Consider the following 18,379-nt stretch of genomic DNA (forward strand, 5'->3'; position numbering starts at 1 on the left):
TTAAGGGAGCATCTCCCAGTAGCTCAGCATTAGGTGAAGAGCACTGTGCTCCTGTTATCAACACCTCAACCAGAGAGTGCCCCCCCCCCCCGGAATGCCTCCAGTTGGACTTTTCCCGTGGACACTTTCAAGAGATTCAAAAGCCATGTGAAAGTCCCAGGTCACCCCGGGTACTCTGTGATACCCTTATAAACCAGGACATGATGCAGGACCTCCCATCATGACTGAGGCAGCAGATAAACAATCCCACTCTAACCATGTTTTGGATGATTTCAAAGGCATCTAACTCGATTTTTGAGTTTTGGGGTAAGAATGCATTTGAGAGTCCACTCACTTCAAAGTCAGCTAGCCGGCATGGAGTCCCCCTGAGGAGGAACCTCAGCAAGGGCAGGCAGCTGCTTAGCTCTTTCCTTGCTTAGAAATAGACTAAACCTTCTGAAGTAGAGTGATGAAAATCTCCTCTCTCACAGCTTTCCCGAAAGACGAGACAGAGTTAAGTGTTCTGGTTTCACAGGACATCAGTGCCAACGACCTGCCATGGAGGTAGGTAAGAACTGTCCAAACCGCACACCAAGATTCGCCAAGTGTCACTCAAATGCTAATCATCCCAAGGTGACTCAGTGTTTAAATGCAGATTTGGAACAGGACAGAAAATGTGAAGGAGTAAAGGATAAAATTTGAAATCCTGTGATACCAGATTTCCATGCCTGTGAGAGAATCTGAGAAGGCCCCGTGCGTATGACTCACTGGGTGCTCTGGACTATTTTAATTCCACATTTGTGAAGGGGCCAGTCTTCCAGGCTTTTCTTCATAGATTGTTAACACAACCCTGTACACGCCCTGGTTAATCAGACCCAATTGCTCAACTTGACTGTGTTGCCTGCCCCCCATCCCAAATATGTGAATTTTTTTTTCTTCTGTGGGATATTCTGATTAATTAAAAAGGCTTTGATTTGAAATGAGCACATTAGGAAAGTTCTTCAATTTAAGAAAGGTTTTCTTCTCTACTCCATAATCACAGCTGAGTTTAGCCTGGCCAGGACCACCTTTGCCTGTGCCCATGTCCAGCTGTCTAAAGCTGGTGATGTCCTGCCTTAAACCTTCTATGATATGGTGGTCACCATTGTGTCAAATGCTACAGACAGTAAAGGTTGCTTTTTGGAAAAAAAAAAAAAAAATGGAAGTCAAATGATTAAAGCTTTCCCCGGAGGATTTAGCACCCTTCACTCCTCAGTGTTCACCAAGACTATTAACCAGCTCCACTGATGCAAACATTTTCTTGCAAGCATTTACTGAGATATTGTAAATTACTTAACTACAGCAGTGTACTTTCTCTCCCTTAATCTTGATCTGATCCCTGAGGGGCTATTTATTACGGATATATACAACTTGTCATTAGAAGTGAAGTTAATGTAATATGACACAAGTAGCTCACATTGTTTAAATGTGTTCCAGAAAGTTAGCAAATTCAGTTCAGTGAATATGTACATGATCTTCTGCCTGAAAAGCAGCAAGAAAGGAGGGAAGCCAGCGGGTGGGGGCAAAATATTAAACACTGCTCACTGTAGGTGGCCAATTAATACCCTGTAACCAAGCTGGAACAAATCCTTCCACTATATACATAAAGCATATAATCTCTTATCTGCTTAGGCATTATCAAATATTTTAGCAAATCCTAGTAACTTCAAACACAGGTTTAATGGAATGCAGTGCTAAAACATGCAAAGTCAAGAATCAAGTTTTTTAAGAACATAATCTGTTTTAGAAGGTTTCAAGAGAACTACTTTGCAGTGCCATTATAATCTTATCCCACGAGGAAAGACGTCTGATTTGGCAAAACCACGTTACATGTGTTACAGCAAAGTGCACAACTTTGCCTTCCCCAAATCAGACCCATAAGCAGGAAAACCGTTTTAATTCCTTAGAAACTGAAAGAGTATATAGCTATGGGTCCAGATTTCCACATTTGGTCACCAGATAATATTAATTTGAGAGGGAATTCTAATAGATGGCCATGACATGAACAGTATGATCTAGCCGGGATACGTGCCAGTATGAATTCAACATTGTGGTTTGTATCTCATCATCAACTTAAAAGTAATACAATTAATTAGACCACAAGCATGAAAAAATAATAATAACCAACATAACCAATAATACAGCTCTGACAAAATCCCCATCTTTCACTTACACATACATTTACTTCAAAATGGATCTATTTCAACCCCAGCTATAATGTCCTCCCCCCACCCTTTCCTTGGGTAACTGGGGTATATTTTAAGTGTCTTTTCATTCCTTTCCATCTTCATCTGAGATTCTGCTCATGCACTTGTGGGGTTTCAATGAAAGATCAAAAAGTAGGTGAGGTAAGAAAAATCTCCTTTTCAAAGTGAGGCAAACCCAACGTGAAGCCAGAGAGAAAAGGAAAGAAGTAGTCAGAGAGGAAGACCAAACTGCATTTAGACAACCAATCTCCCCATGTATTTTAAAGCAAAAGCTCTGTGATGAAACGACTCACAAGCATAATATTTTATGCTTCTTATATAAACTAGAATGCATAGAGCCAAAAGACAGTTACCTGCTAAAATCAGGAAAAAAAAAAAAAAAAGGAGAGAAAGAAAGAAAGCAAGCCCTCTTGTGTTTTTAGGGAGTGAACTGCTTAGTAGGGTTTGCATAGCTTAAGAAGTCTAGTATCTATGAGTGATGCAAGATAACAATTTCTTGTAATTTTATATAGTAAGCAAAGATTTAGAATATTTACAGACCACCCTGAGTAAGAACGTCATTGGACTCTAGGAGCATGCTCATACCAGAACATTCATCTTTTTTTTTTTTTTTTTAAGTGCCCAGTGGCCCTCAGGCCATATATGGCTGTAGGGAAGGTATGCCTTTGACCTTCTTGTGCCTTTCACAGCCTACTGAAGGATTTGCTTTCTTTAGTTTGTTATAATGACTAATGCATGATCAGATCAGGTCGGGACTGTGCTAAAGCACCTAAGGTCCCCCACAACACGACTGGCACAAAGGCATCATCCAGATATTTGCATTGTATTGAGTGACAAGCTACTGTTATGGGGGCAATCACTCAGGGTGAAACCAGGTTTTCTGGTAGCTTGCACACCAGCAGTTGTGTGACTTTGGCACTTGGGTGCTGCTGGCTTGCTCTGTGCTCATGAACCGACACAGAAAGGAGGTCTGTGTGTTATATTTTAGACTGGTGTTAAGTTCCTTTTCCTGATTTATGGGTAGGCCTTGGAACCGTTTCTCCTTATTAAAACTGATATAAGAACGTTCTCAGCTTTCAGTCATGAGGAATTTCTTTTGTTTTCATTCTATACAATGTAATTGTAATAAATTACAGTATTCCACTATTTATGTTCCCAACATACACTTTCACAAAAGTTCCCAGTCATCCTGCTCTTAGTTAACAGATGCTACAATGTCTGGTCTTAAAGATTCGTGGCCTGGTGAATTTTTCTCATTACTTAGGAGGCTACCCCACCCCCAAACCCGCCCCCATCCCCCACCGTGGGTTATTTTCTCTTTGGGAATAAAGGCACTTTAGAAGGATAAGCATTAACTCTTTCGTGGTTCTATTTGCTGCAGCAGTAAATAAATCAAGTGACCTGTATTTGTCTAAAGGAGTTCTTTCATGGTTAAGCAGTTATTGAGTTAGCTCTGTTCAAAATGGACAGAAAGAAGAATGCTCTTTAAAAATTATTCACAGTAATTACTTTCTTATTGAACTACCAGTTACAGTAAAAGATGCCAGGCAAGTTATATAACATTGCTTTCTACAGAGAGGAACATATCATGATGATACTGTGTTTTTATCTGCAAGTCACAGTCTCCCTTGGATGCAGGTTTCCAAGTCTTTTATTTTAGGATATTTGTTCAATTTGTTTTTATTGAGTGGAAGACTCTCAGTTTTCTTCACAAAGGGTGATCCTTCCTAAATACCTGAAGTATATAATATAAATCTTCATTAAAACAATATTACTGTTCCAGAAAACAGTATTGTGTAAAATTCTCCTTGGAAGGATCTGCAACCATTGCCATTCATAGGTTTGAGTGATCAGAATTTAGTACCAGGGAGTCTTTGATTTGGAGATAATTTACAATATTGAAGTAGTTGTTTTGAAAAGTAGGTGTACATGACTTGCCACCTCAAATTTAAGAAATCAACGTTTCTGAATCAAGATTAGATACATGGGTTTCTTGACCTTGGCAAAAAAATAAAACAGGTTTTATTATATAATATATATATATATATATATATATATATATATATATGTATAGAGAGAGAGAGAGAGAGAGAGAGAGAGAGATGATAGAAATAAAAGATAATAGATACAGAGATTGAGACTTAAAAGCTCTTTACTTTGTGCATATTTATCCATTCATGGATTCAAATAATAGTCTCAGTTTTCCCCATAATGAAAATACCAGGTTGTTGAGGACCATCTCTTGCCTCCTCAGGACATTGGAGCTCTGGTAGGCATGCTGAAAACCTGGTTCAGATACTTCGAGGTCTTAGCTTCTTCACCCAATGTGCCTGGGAGCAAAATCTTCTTGAGTCAAATTCTCTTTTGTTGGATTCCAAAAGTAAGGTCACATGAATGCCTTCAAGTGTGTGTAATGGTCTGCCCTCTTTCCAAAGTGACTTGCTATTACCTTCTCTTACCTGCTTCTGAAGAGGCAAAGGGGATAGCAGCAAAGGCAAAGGTTGTCAATAGGTTAAATAACTGAACTAAATTTTATTTATTTATTCTAATTTGTTATATATGACAGCAGAATGCATTTCAATTCATAGTACACATGTAGAGCACAATTTTTCATGTCTCTGGTTGTACACAAAGTAGAGTCACACCATTTGTGTCTTCATACATGTACTTGGGGTAGGATGTCCATCTCATTCCACCATCTTCCTACCCCCTCTCCCCTCCCTTCCCCTCCTTCCCCCTTGCCCTATCTAAAGTTCTTCCATTCCTCCCATGCTCCCCCCACATCCCCATTATGGATCAGTATCCTCATATCAGAGAAAACATTCAGCATTTGGTATTTTGGGATTGGCTTACTTCACTTACATAATATTCTCCAACTCCATCCATTTACCTGCAAATGCCATGATTTTATTCTCTTTTAATGCTGAGTAATATGTGTGTGTGTGTGTGTGTGTGTGTGTGTGTGACAGTTTCTTTATCCATTCATCTATTGAAGGGCATCTAGTTTGGCTCCACAGTTTAGCTATTGTGAATTGTGCTGCTATAAACATTGATGTGGCTGTGTTCCTATAATATGCTGATTTTAAGTCCTTTGTGTATAAACCAAGGAGTGGGATAGCTGGTTAAATGGTGGTTCCTTTCCCAGTTTTCCAAGGCATCTCCATACTGCTTTCCATATTTGTTGCACCGATTTGCAGTCCCACCAGCAATGTATGAGTATGCCTTTTCCCCCACATCCTTGCCAACATTTATTGTTGTTTGTGTTCTTAATAGCTACCATTCTGACTGGGATGAGATGAAATCTCAGAGTAGTTTTGATTTGTATCTCTCTAATTGCTAGAGACTGAACATTTTTTCATATATTTGTTGACTGATTGTATATCATCTTCTGAAAAGTGTCTGTTCACTTCCTTGGCCAATTTATTGATTGGGTTATTTGTAGGTTTTTGGGGTTTTTTTGGTGTTAAGATTTTTGAGTTCTTTATATATCCTAGAGATTAGTGCTCTGTCTGAAGTGAATGTGGTAAAAATTTGCTTCCATTCTGTAGGATCTCTATTCACCTCAGTGATTGGTGCTTTTCTTTTTTTGTTGTTGTTGTTGTTTTTTGTTTTGTTTTGTTTTTTGCTGAGAAGAAGCTTTTTAGTTTGAATCCATTCCATTTATTGATTCTTGATTTTATTATTATTATTATTATTATGATTTGTTATTGGAGATTGAACCCAGGGGTGCTTAACCACTGAGGCACATTCTCAGGCTTTTTTGTTTTTTATTTTGAGACAGGTTCTTGCTAAACTGCTTAAGGCCTCGCTAAGTTGCTGAGGCTGGCTTTGAACTTGAGATTCTCCTGCCTCAGCCTCCTGAGCTACTATGATTATGGGCGTGGGTGCCACAACCCCCTAAACTAGACCCTTCTCATTCCTGACTCTCACAGGATCTTGCAAGCTTTAGGGATGGCATCTGGAGGCACAGACAAAGACCAGCAGACGTACGTAATACCCTTTGCAGGTATTTGGAAAGTTACCCTTTGAATGTCAGCTAATGGACAGTAAGACTCTTACCTTCTATTTCAATCCTTTCCCATTCCAGGTTTGTTGTCCACAATTGTCTACAGGGTACTAGAAGAAACAAACACAACCCCAAATCATGAGAACATTCAATTTTTTGGAAACTTCAGGAAATTCTTTAGAAAGTATGATTCATATTCAAGTTTCTAAACTCAAAAAATTCATGGAACCAGTTAGAGCTTATTCGGAGTCAAATGTTTTCAAATACTACTATTGAGAGCCTCTGTAGGAGGTAGGGATGAAGTGCTGCTGCGGTAGAGGCTGGGAGGGAAAACTGCACCTGAAACCAAACTTGAAACTACTGCATACCTTGAAGTTCATCGGAAGATTTCATTTGGCGAAGGATTCTCCTCTGGAAAGAAAGAGAAGAGATGCTCCATAATTACATGCCCCCCAAAAATGTGTTACGAAGGAATTCCAGAAATTCAGCATCCCTGTTGCTAGCAAGAGTTATTTTCCCTATATATTTTTTTTTTTTGGGGGGGGTAGCAGGGTACTGAGGATTGAACCCAGGGTGCTAAACCACTGAGACAATCCCTGGTGTCTAAATTTTGTATTTTATTAGAGACAGGGGCTCACTAGTTGCTTAGGGCCTCACTAAGTTGCTGAGGCTGGCTTTGAACTCTGATCCTCCTGCCACAGCCTCCCAAGCTGCTGGGATTAGAGGCATGTACCATTGTGCCAGAAGCAAGAGTTATTTTCAAATAACAATTCATGAAGACTCTCAGATTTTTTTTTTCAGTATTCATTATGAGGATGTGAATCAGGTAGTATTTGAGAGAAAATAATAAGAAATGAGCACTATTGCAACGATTTTATAAGGAAATGACTAAAAAGAGAAGCACGTTCATATAAAACTAACTGTTACTTTGAATATAAACCTAATGTATTTTCACTGTAGAGGAACATGAATATTCAGAAAAGTAACTTAAAGGTGATATCAAATCGCCTGTACCTGCACTATTAGCTTTTCTGTGGATGGGTAGAGGTAGTAACATAATTGATATAGAATTATAAAAGCAGTATACTTCTGTGGCCAGTGCATTTTCTTAAACCTTGTCTTGTATGACTATTAATTTTTTTTTTATTTCAGGAAGAAATAGGAAAAGACGTAATTGGAGTACATTTTCATTTTTTTTTAAATTGTAAGAATGTATGTAATGGAGACCTCATCTCTTTATGAATTCCTTCTTTTTCCATTTGGACAAACTCAGGTGGCAACATTTTTGCTTCAAAGCAGTGTTTTCCTTGTAGTGGAGTGGTAGTGGTCCTAGGCCTCTGAGAATTTAATCTAGTCTTCTCTTTGAGAATATTATTCACACTGGTTTGTCTTTCTCTTTCCTCAAATCTTTATGCACCATCTCCTAAAGAAAACAGCTACAAAATAAATTAAAGGCCATTTCTGCTGTAGGAAGAAAAGCCAAAAAGTCAGAAAAGAATTGTCTTAATGAACTGCTAAGCCTAAATTAGACTGTCCAATATAAACTGAAAAAAAATGCCCATAACTTGGGCCAAATTAATTACTATTGCACATATTAAGCAAAAGGTTATCTAGTCTGTCCATGATCTAAGAAAAGGCAAGATTTCCCAACCAGAGGCGCAAGGAAATGGGTTTGGGGGATGGACAGATGGTTACAATGCTAATTGTCAAGCTCTAGTCTGATTTTATATTAAGTACCGTACGATTGCTAGATCTATTTAAAGTTCACAGCTACTGCAGGTGTTTAAAAGCATAGGGATAAAAATAAATTTGCTCACTATAGGACAGAGCAAATCTAGGGATTTAAAACTGTCAGCTTGATGGTAAGGCAAAAAAAAAAAAAAGAAAAATATATTTCTTCTTTCTTTGTTTCTCTTTGAGTTTCTCCCTCTCTCTTACTTTCTCTCTCTCCTTCAACTTTTCCCCTAAATAGAACCAAATTAGCATGATGTTTGTTAACTCTCTAAGTCTTTATCTTGGCTAACTCCTTATAATGCCTCCAGATGCCAGGTTATCAGTCTTTTCTGTGTTCCTCAAGAAGGTTTAAATTCTCCATTAGAACACTGTATAAAATTTGTCTTTGTATCTAGTGTCTCTCCCCACCAGGCTGTAACTATCTTGAGAGCACGGTTTTCCCCCATCATCCTACAAAGTCTTGGTTATTGAGTAATGCTCAGCTCTAGTTATTGAATAAATGAATAAACAAGTAGAATAAATAAATGGTTACATCCATACATAAATAAACAGAAAAGGAAATAAATTTTACCTATCTGGGACATTGCCTGTATAATGACAGCATGTCATTTTGTCTATTCTTTTTGTGCAATCACCTGGGACATGTTGACCTGGTCAGCGTGACCAGGTGAATTCCTTAATCAGCTGTAACCACTGAAACACCTGCTGTCAACATACCTTTCTGTCTTTGCCTGTTACTTAAGAGACCCAAGGACCTCAGCTTACATCATTTCTTTTGGACAAATGACTATTAAGGGTTGATGACCCAGTGTTTTGCTTTAGGCTCCAAATCATTTCTAATCAGTCAGTAGTCTCCCTTCTGTCTTCTAAAATTCCACGAGTATTGCTTAATTTAAGCACAATCTGTTGTTTTCACAGAACATGCCTCTCTCTGCCCTTTAAATATAATGAGCATAAACTTCAGTGAATTTAATCAGCTGTTTACATATCAGTTGCTTCTTGGCAATAACAAAAATGGTGTCTTTTATTTTCATAAAAATTTAAGCATAGTCTCTGAGACCAGATCACATTGGTTATTTGACATTGGATCAATGTCATCATATTTAGGATTGATTTTTTTTTTTAATTAAAAATTGAGGTTAAAATTTTTACTTCAGTTTTACATCTTTTTCGTTACCTTTTCTCTCAGCACAGATTTGATTAGTTCCTTGAACTATAGAATGGTCACTGTGGAGTGACAGTGTGACTCATGTTTCTTGAGGCCATTAGATAATGATTTCAGAAATACTTCGGATTTTTAAAATTAGCAACAGTAAAATGTATCATGGAGTTTTCCAACGTTTTGTTTTGCAAATATTTACCGCAGCACAGAACTTTGTTATACTTCTTCAGTCTTCCTGATAATCCCCTGATTAAACCATCTCCTGCTAACAGGAGCCAAAGAGAAGCCGTGGAGGCCACCAGAGGCAAATAGACTGGGTGTATTTCTTTCAAAATTCTATTTTTTTCAATAGCTTGTATTTTTGTTTTCTGATAAACGATCTGGACTAACAAGCCACTCATTGATCTTTGACCTTTTCAGCCACATCAAAAGCATCTTAAAAGCCAATTAGTGGAAATACAGAGAAAAAGGTCATTTTATGACTCCACTCAACATTAGAACCGTTATATTGTACATAGATCCAAATTATCCTGTGGCTTTCATTAGAGAAGCAGAAAGATAAATACTTCAATTATAAAGTAGTTAGATATTTACATGCACAAATGATTTTACTCTTCCGATTCTGAATATAGTCATTTCCTTAGCACACTTGACACATCTAGTCACCGGTGACTGCTCTCAGGATGATCTCTTTTGATGTGGAACAGGGACAACACTGACAAATGATGTCTACTGATAATCCCCGAGCCTCATTTTAGCCTCTGACTTTAATTGCTTTCTCAAAACAGCTTTGGACCAGACTATTTCAGAAGATACATAAAAGAATAAACGGTTGTGTCCAGTCTTTTCTTCTCTGATAGTGTTGATTGCAGGCAGGATAACACAGAGGAAAGGGAGAAAATCCACACATGGAGGCCCACAGAACCAATTATAAGCCCTTAGAAATGAGAACAATGATTTCACTAAAATGATTATCCAATACATTTATAATTAAGTTCCTAAACATTCAAGGATCATTCATTCAGGGCTGGAGTTGTGGCTCAGCGGTAGAGCACTTGCCTAGCATGTGTGAGGCCCTGGGTTCAATTCTCAATACCACATAAATAATAAGTAAAATAAAAATATTGCATCCATCTACAACTAAAAAAATATTTTTTTAAAGAATCATTCATTCAGTTTTATGATTTGATTTAAGAATCTGCAATTTGAGTGGGATAAACCTTGGAATACACAATAAAAGACATGGTAAATAACCTTAGAAAATTATCATATAGCAGAGAATGTGACAGTCTGCTGAGTTCCTCTACATGCTATGTTGAGGCATGATATCCACCAGTTTAGTAAGAAATAGAGATTATTTTGATTTTGTGGCAGTTTTTTTTTCCCCCCTGAAGTTAGGAAACTGATTCATTTTATTTTAAAAATGAAAGTATCTGATTTTTCTTCAAGCAAAGAACATTATTTTTGTATATATGTAGTAGAAAAATAAACAAGTATACAAAAAAAAAAATCCTACCTGAAAAACACTAGAACAAAAACCTAAATATATTCTAAAGTGAAGCTTAACATTGTAATCTAAAAAATATGTGGAACTGGTAGAATCAAGTCACCAAGGTCACTTGTAACATACAAGATCAGGTATTGAAAAGCTGTATTAGACTTTGATTTTCTGAGCAGGAATTTCCAGTCCTTTCCTGAATGCTTTTCTTTAAAGTATAAGCAGACGACATTCATCAAAACCAGATGCTAATGTCTCTCTGTTAAGTTTCTGTTATCAATATCAAGTCTGAAAGATCCAAAACATTTTTGTGAAAAGTGGACTCTGCCTGTGATCAGTTTCTATTCACCAGGTTGAAGTAAGCCAAGGTCCATAAATGCCTTAGAAATGTGGGGGGTGGGGTGGGGCCGTGGAATCAAGGCCATTCAGAATACATTTTTCTCTTTAAGATTTTTAGGTCAAAAAAAATTATTTGTTCACAAAATATCACACACAGTGTGCAGCATACAAACTTCCTGGTTTAATCCTTTAAAAACTGTTGACACCTTCAAATTTTGGTTGGCTGTATTGGGTCATCCATATGACAGGGGAATGAAGTCAGCCATCAAGAGCCCAGAGTGTTACTACTCCCAAATTCCGGCAAACCAAAAGTTCTAGTTCCACAGGTGTTGGTAGAGATGAGATCATATGAAATGTTTATATCCTCATGAAAATAACAAAGCCCTTGAGTCCCTTGCTGCCCTACCCCTTGGCATCCAAAAATTCCAACGATATACCACTTTCTCCAACTATATTTGAATACTCTACATGAAAATGTTTTCTCCTAAAGAATAATACTAGTGACAACAGTATCTTAGATACAACTGTTTTAGTTTTGAAATGTGCTTGTAAACTTGATTTAAGGCCTTTAAAATTCCCTGCAAGGATAAAAGATCACAAATTGAGTAATTAAACTGAAAAAAAAAAGGCATTTCAGTTCACGAATTCACATATTGGCATAGAGTTTGACAAAAATACCTACTAGAAGCTAATAATCTGGCATAGCATATGAGAAGAGGTAGCATAATTGAATGCTCCATGGGGAGCTATATTAAATGTGATCTAAATGCTATTCAGAATTTTAATCTTAGAGATAGTTAGGTGCTATGTTAGGTATTAGATGTGCAATGATGAACAAAACAATGTGAGCTTAGACTACGTAGGTTCAAGTACATAGAACTTATAAATAAACAAATATATAAACAAATAATTACATAAATGATAGTACATGCAATGAAGGAAATAAACAGGGCACAGTAGGATTTACTCAGGTGTTTTTAGGCCATAGATAATTTTATGTATCAACTTAATTGGACCATGGGGTGCCCAGATAATTATTCTGAATATGTCTGTGTTTTTTGTGATGAGATTAGCATCTGAATTAGTTGACTGATATAGCAGATTGCTCTACCTGATATGGGAGGGCTTCATTCAATCAACTGAAGTTCTGAATAGAATATAAGGACTGAGTAAAAGGAAATTCCTTCTGCTTGTCTTAGAATGAGACACCGGGAATTTTCCTGTCTTTGAATGCAAACTGAAATATCTTCTCTTCCTAGATCATCTGAAGCCTGCAGACATTTTGGACAGGAACAGCACCATCGCTCTCCTGGGTTTCCAGCTTGCTTACTGCTGATCCCAAGACTTGTCAACTTCCACAGCTGCATGAACCAATTTCCTAAAATCTGTCCCTCTCTCTGTCTCTGTCCCTCCCCACCTCCTGCCCTGTGTGTGTGTGTGTGTGTGTGTGTGTGTGTGTGTGAGAGAGAGAGAGAGAGAGAGAGAGAGAGAGAGAGAGAGAGAAGTTTATTTCTCCCAGTTCTGGAGGCTGGAAGTTCAAGGCCAAGGTAATGGTAGTTTTGGTGATGATTTGGTCTCTACTTTTAAGACAGCACCTTGAATGATGCCTCTTCCACAGGAATAAATGCTGTGCCCCCATGTGTCATAAGGGTAAAAAGGGCCAAAGAAGGTGCCTCTAAATCTTTTATAAGGCACAAATTCCATTCAAGATGGCAGAAACCTCTTGGTCCAACCATTTCCTAAAGTCCCACCCCTTAACACTGTTGCACTCTGGATGAAGTTGTAACACAGATTCTGAAAGTGACACAAGCATTCCAACCACAGCATATAGATATAGGTATGGATGTATAGATATCTGCATCCTATTGATTTTATCTGAAAAAATCCTGTCTTAGCAAGTATGATCTGAGATGTGGAGGACAGATTAACAAAAGGAAGAACATGCAAAGCATTTGAAAAATTCCAAAATCAAAGACAGTCCTAAGTGACTGATATATAGAGCAAAACACTATGCTATGCATTCTATTTTATACCCTGAGTGCAATTATTAAAGGTTTTTAGGAAGGGATGACTTATGTTTGAATAGGTCTCTGCTTTTAATATACTTTTAATATATATATAGCTTTAGTTTTATATTTAAAAAAATTAGATCCTTGGAACTAGTGTCTAGAGTTCAGATCAAAGGTGAGTGACTATGGATTTAGTGACTAATGTGTGAGTGAAAAATAACATAAGACCAGGAAGAGGGTGGGAGCAGAGAACAGAGGAGTAAACAAAACGTAGACATGGTTTGGAGGTGAAATTGGCTGAACTATCTTTTGGCTAAGAAAGAAGAGGGAGAAAGAGGGACTGTGAAGAATGGTTCCCATGTCAAAGGCTTGGGCAGTAGAGTTGAAAGAATTGGATGAGGAGTTGCAGAGAAATAATGGTTGTGACATTGGGCACATTCACTTTCTAAATGTAGCAATTTGAGGAGTAGTAATGTCCTCAAGAATGGCACAGAAGGATCTGAATCTCAGGTGACACCTTAACTGGATATATATCCCTGGGAACCCTATTAACAGTCATGGCACAATTGAGATCACCTAGTGAACAAAATAGAGATACATGAAAAGAGCAGTTAGAATTGAGCCGTGATTGAGCTGGAAGCCGTGGCAGAAGCCTGTAATCCCAGTGGCTGGAGAGGCTGAGGCAGGAAGATCATGAGTTCAAAGCCAGCTTCAGCAAAAGCAAGATGCTAAGCAACGCAGTAAGACCCTGATTCTAAATATAATACAAAATAGGGCTGGGGATGTGGCTCAATGGTCAAGTGCCCCTGAGTTCAATCTCCAGTACCACGCCCCTTCCAAGAAAAAAAAAAAGAAAAGAAAGAAAAACTGAGCCTTAATTGAAAATTTAAACTTTAGGAAGAGAATGAGGCCGCAGAAATTATTGAGAAGTGGTTAATAAGCAACATCAGGAGAGGGAGAGGGAGAGGGAAAGAGGCGGGGAGGGGGGAGGTATTGAACTTTCTAGTACTATGGGTTTGCTGTTTTCATCAGATTTGAAAATTCCGCCACCACTCCTCATTCAAATAAATCTTCTCCTTTTCCAAGATTACCATTATATAAATATTAGACTACTCAATGTTGTCCCACATTATTGAGTCTCTCTTAACTTCATTTTGGTATTTTAGTTTGTGCTTTGGTTTAAATGATTTCTGTTGCAAGCTTACTGGTATTTTCTTTTTAAGTGTCTAATCTGCTTTTGGACCATTTCAACTAAAATTTCATTTCAGAAATACTATATCAATAATTTCCTTCATCTTTGTCATTTCTGAATCTACTTCTTTGGATTAATTTCTCTTCTAATGTGGATCATATTTTCTGTTGTTTTTACCCTTCACATGTCTAAAAGTTTCATTTCTTTTCTTTTCCTTTCTTTCTTTCTTTCTTTCTTTCTTTCTTTCTTCTTTCTTTCTTTCTTTCTTTCTTTCTTTCTTTCTTTCTTTCTTTCTTTTTCTTTCTTTCGACTGTGATCATTATCAATATTACATTGAAGAGTTCATGGATTTTGATCAAAAATTTTTTAAAAATTAGCATTAAAAAGAAACTTATAACTTAATGAAGTACATCTATGAAACACCTACAGTCAATGATATATTTAATGATAAAACTAAATCCTTCCCCATAAGATCAAGAAGAAGACAAGATATTTTCTCTCAGCTCTTCTATTCATGTCCTGGAGATCCCGAAATTTACTGCAACGAAGCAACAGATAAACAGTAAGAGACATCTAGAAATAAAGTTCTCTCTCAGTATTTTTTAATTAAACATCAGAATTGCTTTCTTTTCTGTTTCAATTTTACCTTCTATGTTTTTGTTCAAAGTTGAGGACATTATTCTAGTTCTTATTCTCTAAAAGAACATTTTTTTCTTTCTGCCTGGAATCTGTTTTCTGATTAGCTTCAGGTTGCAATTGCTTTCCTTGAATCCACCAAGATCTAACCTCAGGCTTCTGGTAAACTGCCCATATAACCACAGATTCTTCCCATTCCTGAGGCCATACTCCTTTGAAATGTTACTTTACCATTCTCCATCACTGGCCAGGAGAGGAATCTGTTTTTATTACTTGCTTTGCCCAATAGCAAGTGGTAGAAGTGGCTTAAGTGAGTTCAAGAGTAGCCCTCAAGAGATCTTCTCTCTTGGAAGTCAGCCACACCACGGAAACAAGCCCAAGCTATCCTGCTGGGTGGCAAGAGACCGTTCAGATGAGAACCAAGATGCTCTAACTTACAGCCAGTTCTTAGCTGACCAAAGACACCTGCATCAGCTGCAGCAGCTGGGTGCACCCAGCCCAAATTGCTGACCTGAAAATCAGTAACTTCAAAGAATGGTGGTTGTTAATTTAAGCCACTGTTTTCAATTGATTTGTGAGAGACGGAGTACTCTCTGATAAAAGTGCTCAATGGGATTTGCTCACAGAATTGCCTAATTTTACTTTTTGGCTTCTAGAATTACTGCTGTAAAGCTGAATTTGTTTTCATTCCTCCCCCTTCTTCTTAGATGTAAGTGGAAATTATCCCAAAATTTCCTTTTCTCTCACAAATTTTCCATTAAATGAGGAGTGTGTGTGTGTGTGTGTGTGTGTGTGTGTGTGGTGGAACTGAACTTTCAGAAGACTCAAGTGACCCTAAAGAAGTATAATTTAATTAGAAATAGAAACAGTGCTCTTAATCTTTAACTTGGTTTATATATTTGACTTACGTTGACACAGTGCCTTATAGTTGGCAATCCATAAGGAAGACACATAGATAGTTAAATAATTGATATATTTTGTCATTTTAAGGCACATTTCCAAGAAAAGAAAAAATAAACTAATTTGTATTAGAATAGTTTATGTCATTATGGATTAATTTATTTGAGCCTTACTTAGAATCACAACTCCTACTCAAGATTGAAAATTCCAGATGCTTAACTGGAGTTCAGTCCCTTATTCACTCATTAAACACCAACTCATTCCATGTGCTGGGCCTCAGATTGGACTGAGATCACAAAGATGAAGAAGGCAAAGCATCTCAAAACACTGGGTTTTAGAGATATCCGTGGGATGGGTTCCATTTTTGTAAAGCACAGAAGCTTACAAATCATATGATTCTGAAGGTCTCCCCATCCGAAAATCACTCTCTGTCACTTATACTTTTATATTCATTTTAAGCAAAAAAGAAAAGGGTGTGGTTATAATCCTTGGATCTAGATGTGCCCATGAAGTGTCACTCATGTGAAAAGCGTATGTCATATATTTTGCCACTAAGATAAAACCAAGAACTACCATGGGGAAGAAGATGAATACATAAATGAATGAGTTAATGAGCAGAGTGGACACAGTAGAAGAGTTCAGAAACACGTAGGAAGAAGACCACAGAAAACATTCATGTAGACCACTCTTAATGGGTGTTTGCTAATTGGATGAGATGGGAGAGAAGGAGAGGGTATTGTAGGCACAGGGAGCAACCTTCCCTAAGGCATAATATGAGGGAAGTGGTTCTCAGCATGGATATTAGTATGAGGTGGGGCATGGATGAGGGAAGAGAAGGTAGCAGCCAATAGAATGAGAGTTAAAACATTGGTCAAGGACAGATCAGAGAGAACACCCCAACCATGTCCTAGTTTGGAGTTATTTCTGTAAATGATAGGAAAATTACTGAAATCTTCCAAGAAGGTAAATAGTTACCTTCCAAGAAGGTAAATCTAATTCTGGAGAATTAGATTTATATTATTCTTATGATTTAGGTATGAGATGTTGCTCAAAAGCTCATTTGTCAGACAAATGCAAAAAAGTTTAGAGGTGAAATGATTAGGTTATGAGAGCTTTAACTTAATAAATGCATTCATCACTAATATGGAGTAACTGTAGTCAGGTAGCACATGGCTGAGAAGGTAGGTCACTGGCATGCCCTTGGAGTTTCTAGTTTGTCCCTGGTGAGCAGAGGTCTCTCTGCTTCCTTGATGTCGTGTCCTGAGCTATTTTTCTTTGCCATACCCTTCTTCCATGATGTTCTGCCTCACGTTGGACCCAGAGCTATGGAGTTGGCTGTGTATGGTCTGAGACCTTTGAAACTGTGAGTCAAATAAACTTTTTCCTCTTCTAATTGTTCTTGTCATGTCTTTTGGTCACAGTGACTGACAAACTGACAGCAATTGACTAAAGCAATTATAAAAAGATTTTTCTGGAGGTATTTTGAAGAGTGAATAAAATCATGGAAATGAGTGAAGTCATATAAAAAACTAAACAAGAATAATTCTAGAAAATCCCTACTACCATAGTACAGTAGAAGAATGCAAGGGTTTAAGATGATCTCAGGGGTACAGAAAAAGGGGAACATATATGGATCATTATGACTTGTCCTGTTGGAATGAGGCTGGTGACAGAAGAGGAATAGGCCAAGATAGCTCTGCTTTGGACCTAAGGCATTAACTGAGTGAAGAACGGTCTCTTAAGCACAACAAGAAACAGGCCAGTAAGTGTCAGAGGAAGAATGAGGCCAGCAGACACCACCTTTGTCCATCATTGAAATAAAATGTGGAAGAAATGATTTTCTGGTTTATACAAAGAGTGTGTCACAGGAATCTTGATTCCTTCCTGTTGCACAATGGCCAGCAGCTGTCTCATGTGCATGTATATTAATGCTGAGAGCTCTAACTCAGATAATGGATTGATGATCTCCTTTCTCCTTCAGAAGAAAGACTATTGGCTTTATGTACCATAATTCCATACACAGTTTACACAAAATACTTGAAAAGGTCTTTTGCATTCTCATTATTCTGTGACTAATTACTCGAGCTCTGGAGTAAGTCTCTTGACCTTACTTTCACATGGGGGTGCTGAACTAATGCTTTCTACATTTCCTGTATGGCTTCTTTAACAATAAAATTTGTACTGTGTTGCACACACACACACACACAAAAAAAAAAAAACCAACACAAACTTCATTATTAAGCATATCCTACAAGAGGGGAATATCTATTTGTACAGAGCTTGCATGCCATGTCTTCAAAAATATCATGGGTGGCTTTGTCATTCTAGAATTCTCCTTGGTGGATTTTGCATCCATTATTCAAGCATTTTGCCACTAATTTTTGTTTTTGTTTTTAGGAGCTATTACCTCCAGAATTCCGAATTAAAAATTTCCAATAAGATGCTCTGACAGCAGAAATCAAATAACCAAAGGTACCTATTTACTATTCATTTTTCCATAAAATAAAAATAAAACATCTGTTCTTTCCATTTAATCTGGCGACTACTAAAGGGCTCAAAAAATAACTTGTCTTTCCTTATGAAAAGCTCCAGAAAAAAATCCTGAGGATAATTTCAAACATTTAGCCATGTTCTTGACTTGTTAAGGTTATCTTCACAGAAGGAAATGTGGGTTAAAA

This window comes from Urocitellus parryii, chromosome 10 (genome assembly GCF_045843805.1).
Source record: "Urocitellus parryii isolate mUroPar1 chromosome 10, mUroPar1.hap1, whole genome shotgun sequence".
Taxonomy (NCBI): Eukaryota; Metazoa; Chordata; class Mammalia; order Rodentia; family Sciuridae; genus Urocitellus; species Urocitellus parryii.